We start from the raw sequence: 7,500 nt of genomic DNA on the forward strand, positions 1-7,500 counted from the left end.
GTCCTGAGGGTTTTTTCAACAGCACAAGTGCATGGTTACTTAGTCCTAGAATAACCTGGTGCTTGTTATTCGAGAACGTTGTGAGGAATAGGTCTAGAATGTGTGAAGTGTGAGGGTCCCCGGGTGCCAACGGGACGGGTTGTTTTGTGTTCACGTTGGGTGGGTACTGTTAGCGAAGAGTGAATGAGTACACATGATGTCAATGAAAGTCGTCTGATTGGAATAATGGGTGCCGCAAGATCGGGGTGTGTGTGTGTGGGGGGGTCATGGGGGAACAGACCAGTCTAGTCAAGGTCGGGGAGACTGAAGTCGCCCGCGATCCATATGCTTTCTGTCTGCGTTTATGCGTGATGGGGATGTTTGACGGTTTTATAATTATTTTGTGTTAGCAGAAGGCAGTCCTTAAAAAGCAGCGAGGAAGAGTGACAGAGTTGGAGCTAAATCCAGGCGATCTGACAACAAGACCTGGTTTGATGGTGACGAGGAAACCGCCACCTTTTCGTTTGACAGTCATGCTAAAGGAGAGGGGGGGGGAAGTTTGAGTCGATGTTACGAGTCTCAGTGCCTATTAAAAACGTCTGGTCGATAGGATTGGATATTGGTGGATTTAGGCTATTTTCTTTGTAATGTTTCTGAAGTTAATATTTAGCAGACGTAGGGTAGTTTGGTTAGCACGAGGCGAGTGCTTCGTTCGAGGTTAGGATGGGCGGTGTGTTCATGGTGTATGGGCGGGTTTGAGGGAAGAATGTGTTGCAAGGGAGGGCTTTCTCTCTAATGCGAACTGTGTGTGTTGAAGGGATTGGATAGTGTGATGGGAGATGCGAAAAGCGAGCTCGAGAAATTAGGCCACATTTGGCGCAGATCCACGCACCTCAATTGTCAACTAGTCCAGCGTATTACTGTGTGAAGGAACCGATGTAGCTAACATAGTACCACACGGCATGCTCGGATATCTCTCGGATATCGCACTGGATGGCCCCATTTAACGGCCCTTGTGCAAATCATGCACGGGTACTTGGGGCGGTAAGGGCCAGGGTTAACACTAGCGCCGCTATCACCACAAACGAGCAGCAGAAATAGGATGGCGTGTCTGGAGTGTTTATCTGTTCTGCTGTGATGTGTGTTGGAGTGCCGCAGGGCTGAGGGAGAGGAACGCGTTGGTTCTTGTTTGTGACGTGAATGTAGTGTTGACTCCTGACTGTCCGTGTGTTTGAGGATTTGTTCACTAAGAGTGAGTATAAGGATTGTTAATGTTAGCGCAAAAAAGGTAATGTGTAAGAGTACGTGGCAACTACCCTTTTCTTTTACGTTTCTTGAGCGCGAGTGAGCTACATGTGTTGTCGGCAAACTGTCAAGTGGCCGGTCATCAAAATCAGAAGGCAGAGTACAAGCAGGAACCGGCACCGAGAGAGACAACAAACGCGGACACACACACACACACACACACACACACACACACACACACACGCGGACACACACACACACACACAAACAAAGGGCACGCGGACACACACACACACCACAACAAACGCGGACACACACCACACACACACACACACCAACACACACACACACACACACACACACACACACACACACACACACAAAACGCGGACACACACACACACACACACACACACACACAACAACCACACACACACACACACACAACAACGCGGACACACACACACACACAACAACACACACACACACACACACAAACAAACGCGGACACACACACACACACACACAACAAACGCGGACACACACACACAACAAAACACGGACACACACACACAACAAACACCCGGACCACACACACACACACACACAACAACACGGACACAGCACACAACAAACACGGACACACACACAACCAATAGAAGCACACGCGCACACAAAAACTCCTTTCTTTGTTATACCAAGGAACGTAATACACCACCAACGGCAATGCTAGTGCCAGCCGCGGACAAAGACCGAACTGGGGGCATCGCCGATACTAGTTTTCTGGAAAAAAAGGTATAACACATTCAGCTCTTTAAAGATTCCAACAAATACACAATTTAATTCGCTGCAACGCAATCAAAGTGAAAAGTAAGTACCTGCGGTTTTGAATCTGTTATGCTCCTTCCGCATGCACAATATAACAAGGAATCCATGAACTTACCTTCTATAGTTTGGGTGATATCAATGTTCGTTTGAAATCCTCTCCCCGAATCTTTTGCCATCCTGCGCAGTAGGCCTCACTCCGGGGCCGTAGAGACTCGCAATGTGAATGCACGAATACCTGAAATTCAAATCAAAAATTATTTTAACGCGCAGGTTAAATGTCAGTAATCCATAGTTAGCAAGCGTTATTAAGGGGCAAAGCTTTTTATCCCCCTCCCCAACGCAAACAGGTAACAGAAAAGGGTATTCAGCAAATTTCTCGAAATTTAAACTACTTATGCTGAAATTCTATATATCGTCTTGACTTACTCATAGTTGGGAGATTGTCATGGGTTGAACCTCGCCCTAGCAATAAATGCAGGGTTTAATTTATATGGATATATTCACATACACTTCGGGCTATCCACCTCGCAAACAATGTCATCGAATACCTGACAGAATTCTGATCCCAAAATGATTCCGCGAGTTTTATTCATAATGCTACATTTAAGCACCAACAAAAGTATTTTGTATATCTATACATAATCAACAGTCAACAATATTCGAATGTTTAGTGTACATACACGCGTGTACGTACAATGCACATATTTTGAATATTTTGAACCCTACGTTATGTTATATTTTGTAAACAATCATCTGGTAGCTGCCGCTGTTGGATATGAAAATTATCTTTAACCACAGTTCACATTTCTGTGGCATTTCAAGCCACTGACATGTTTATCTTGAAGGGAAAGTTATGTAAATTAAGATCAGGAGAAAGCACCTGAATCACCGCTCGCAGCTTCAACCCGCTCGCCGCTCCCGAGTTTCAAGCAATCTTGCCATGCATACCAAGGTAAAGACAATGTTTACCAGCCATCGGTCATTTGAACACTGCCACATCACGGCGTGATTGTTGGATAATTTTTTGTGGCATGGATTGGGGACTAAACATTTAACCAAGAAGTTTCAGATTCCATATCAGAAACCGACATCTGTCAGCAGGCTTGGTAGGCTTTCTGCACACCCTTTTTATTAATATTACAAAATGTAGAATATTCGAATCGTTCAAGGATTTTACGAAACAACTTTTCGATTTTATGGTCTACCTTCATAAAAACAGCGCGATACTTTGCAACAGATTTCAATAACGTCGCAGTTAGGGATTTATATATTAATTAATCGCAATCATATCGTATGTCTCTATATAAGCTCCTAAAATATACATCAACTATTTTTGTATACTGAATTCATGTTTACTGTGTGTGTGTGTGTGGTGTGTGTGTGTGTGTGTGTGTGTGTGTGTGTGTGTGTGTGTGTGTGTGTGTGTGTGTGTGTGTGTGTGTGTGTGTGTGTAAAATATAAAGTAAATAACTGGCGTCTGAAATATTGCAAGATTTTCAAACGCGCGAGTCATATGTATTATTATTCGGTGGATTGAATATCTTAAAATCCTGAAACGCTACGACTAAAACATTTCAAAGGAAAATTTATTTCTCGTTTTTGTTGATATATTACAGCCACTAACTGAAGTAAATACATTTGATCACTAGATTTACCCAGTTGTGCAAGATTTGGACTCAATTTGGACAGATGGATACGATAATATAAAACTTCAAGCAATACCTTTCATATGAAAAAAAAGTGGATGTAACAAGTTTTTTTTTTTATCTGAGTATTTGAAAGTTTCCACAGCCTTGCGAGGCGAGGCGTGGTGTGTACAAATAATGTAATTCGCGCAGTAGTCCGGTACTTGTTCCATTTGAAGCTTCCTTAATCATGCCAGCATATTAAGTACTATAATGGTTTTCTGTTACTTTTAATATGAAAATAAATTCTTTCAAAATTACATATCACAACAAGCTTCCATGACTTTTGTATTGACCACATCAAACAATGTATCAAATTTTAGGGTTTTGGAATGCTACAAATAAGACTTATGGTAATTTTCTGGAATAGCGTCGCATAACCGATCGTGACGACGTTGGATTCCTCTCACCCTCAATTACACAGATGTAGGACTTATGACGTGGACCCTCCCCTCCCCAAACTCCCACATTCTTGGCCCCGATAGCAGCGGAGGGCATGTAAAGTCACAGAATCTGTCACTATATTTCTTGTGCAGGGACTGTTCCCCCTGCGATGCCCCATTGGTGGGCTGCCTCCCCCATTTCCCGCCCAGGAAAACAAAATCCACCATGTGTATATGGCAGGAGAGCGCACGACCCACATGCTGGAGCATCCGACGCTGCATCTTGCCGTGATTACGTAGAGCATTTTGTTTTCGTAAGCGGGAGCTGGGGGGGACGGCAGCCCCCAGGAGGGGGATTGCAGGGAGCACAGCACCCTGCACTAGACAATATTGCGACTGTTTATGTGTATTGATATTTTACCCCCGGTACCTGTCATGCCCTCCCCTGCAATCGGGGCAGGGATGAAGCGGTTGGGGGGGGGGGGGTGTCCGCGGCACGATTCTATATATATATATATAATATATATATGTATATATATATATGTGTGTGTGTGTGTGTGTGTGTGTGTGTGTGTGTGTGTGTGTGTGTGTGTGTGTGTAATATAGCGTTAGAAGAATCAATCAAATCCAAAATCGTCCGGATCGGTATGCGGGGCTATTCCAGAAAATTACCAAAGGCCTAAAGTGTTATAAGTTTCGAAAGGACAGTGAATACGAAGTGACGAGCAGTATCGATAATGCTGTAACCCTCAGCATGTGTATGGTATGTTTTTGGTTCCTTGTTATTGAAACAATCGCCGAGTGGTTCGAATCATCCGAACATGCCACCGTCAGGTATGCCAACCTTCCCACATCACCATCAGTTGTTTTAAGGTTTACGGTAGGTAACGGACCCCCTGGTGCACCAATATTATTTTATTTGTTTATTTTTAACCGTGTGTGCATTGAAGATATGTTGTTGTTTTTTTAGATTTATTCGCTCTGCCATTTGCATATATTTCTTATATAATATGACTTCGTTGAAATTTAACCGTTACCCAGAGCATATTACACCGGGAATAATTGGAACAAAAACATTGCAATGTTGGATGACTGTGTGAAATACACAGACAAAACACACACAAAATAGCACACATTCACACACACCTAATAACATTACCTAAGATTCTTACCCGTGCATTCATGATTCAGCGGCACGCTAGCAGCTCTCTGGCGGGGTGATCCTACTACGCCCTCCGCGGCCCTTAGGGACAACAGGTCCGGCAATGATGTTGCGAGGTCCCACTCAACCGAAAGACTATTTTTCACTGAATATAGGAGTTGGAACTGGACATAGATGGGATAAGCTCGCTGTTCACCTTTTAAACGAGCTGTTAGGTAGTTCTTCTACTTCCTTTGTTTTCGCTTCTTTGGCATTTCCACATAGAGACGACAGACGTGGATGTGGATGTAGTATCTGCGTCTAACTGCCAGTTCCTCGTTAACAAGCAAATCCTTTGTGAAACGGTGACAATGGAGAGCAATTACGCGACCAAATTTTCCTAAGCAGATTTTACTTATCATTATTGAAGGAATAACTTCCTAGGAGAAAGAATTCGCAAACAGAAACAACCTGCTGTTGGTCAGTCGTTACACACAAACAAGATGGCGTACAATGAGATGAACACGAGTGATGATAGACTGCTGCAGTTTTTGTTTTTTCCATTAGAAATATGGCATTAATGTACTTGCACTCATTCAGTAACAAAACCTGATAAACACGTCCGTTTATTTATGTTTGTATAGATGTGTGTGTGCGCGCGCATGCGCGCATCTGTGTATGTTTTCTGATATTGTTTATTTTACATATATGCATGCATGTATACTTGGAGGTATTATGTTTAGTAGTCGAATATATATATATATATATATATATATATATATATATATATATATATATATCATTATATATATATATATATCATTATATATATATATATATATATCATTATATATATATATATATATATCATTGTTATATATATATATATATATATATATATATATATATATATATATATATATATATATATATACATACATACATACATATATACACACATACACATATATACTTTCCATATCTATTTATCCATCAGCCACTGCTTATATAAATTTCCAGATGATTATCAGCCGTGCTTTCCTGTTGTATTGCATAAGCGTGGTATAATCGCACACACGAGAGGATTGGGAAGTATGATATAACACATGGGTGACAGGGAGAGGTTGGGGGTGAGACGGAGGCCCTGACAAGTTGATGAACTTACAGATGAATGGTATTGCTACGCCAGTGGGTCTTTGTCTCTGTGCGAAACATGTGTTAACATGAAAAGGATGACCTGGGCATGTGTTTAACATGAAGGGACCTGGGCAACATGACGCAACTGCTGTGAGCGGAGGAGCGGAGGAACAAGCCAAGAGACAGAGTTGGGTGCTGCTCCTGTGAAAACCTCGTGTGTGCCCTTGTGACCTGATAAACTTTGTGTTGCCCCTGTTTAAACTGTATCGTGCATTGGACATGCTGGTTTCCCCCTGTATTTTTGCCTATAGAAAAAATGTAGGGGTAAATAAATTGGGTAAAAAAAGGAAAGACTGTCATTTTGTTTTTATTTCGTGCCCTGCCTCGCCAAGGGGGTTTTCCCCCTCATGGGTTCTGGGATGTTGTGATGCTCGGGGGCCTCTTGAGCTGTTCAGTGTTCACGACTCTGTGGATAGCACGCCGTCTGCCTAGCCTGCCTTGTGTTGGTGGCAGAAGACGGGGCCCGGTCGGCGTAACAGTATTAAACACTGGTCTGAAGTAAAGAAGAGGGACTTTTTTTTGCTACTGTGATTGTGCTTTTAATCCACTTCTTGATACCCTATAAAACCCGAAGGGGTTTTGTCTCTATAGTGCAGTTTTCTTTGTTCCCATCACTCTAACTCATTTCAAAGAGATATCAATGTTCCACCGCCCCTTTTATGCATATACATTTTCTCTTCAGAAGAAACTACCACCCACATAAACGCATATGCTTTTCGAAGATTTCCTGAGATAAATCTTACAAGCCGAGTGCTGTGGAAGACGACGTGGAAAGGGAAAAAGGATCCCCATCTCCCCTCTTCGTTGGCGATAGCTTCACGAAATAGTTGACGCATATCCATATTGAATAGTGAGGAGGTTATGCAGTTGATACAATAAGGATTATATATATATTATATATATGTAATATATATAAAATAAAATATATATACACACACACACACACATATATATTTTATATATATAATTATATATATTTTAATATATATATATATTTTTTTTTTTGTTTTTTTCTGTCTTTTTTTTTTTTTTTTTTTTCTTT

Source organism: Penaeus monodon, unplaced genomic scaffold (genome assembly GCF_015228065.2).
Source record: "Penaeus monodon isolate SGIC_2016 unplaced genomic scaffold, NSTDA_Pmon_1 PmonScaffold_7102, whole genome shotgun sequence".
Taxonomy (NCBI): Eukaryota; Metazoa; Arthropoda; class Malacostraca; order Decapoda; family Penaeidae; genus Penaeus; species Penaeus monodon.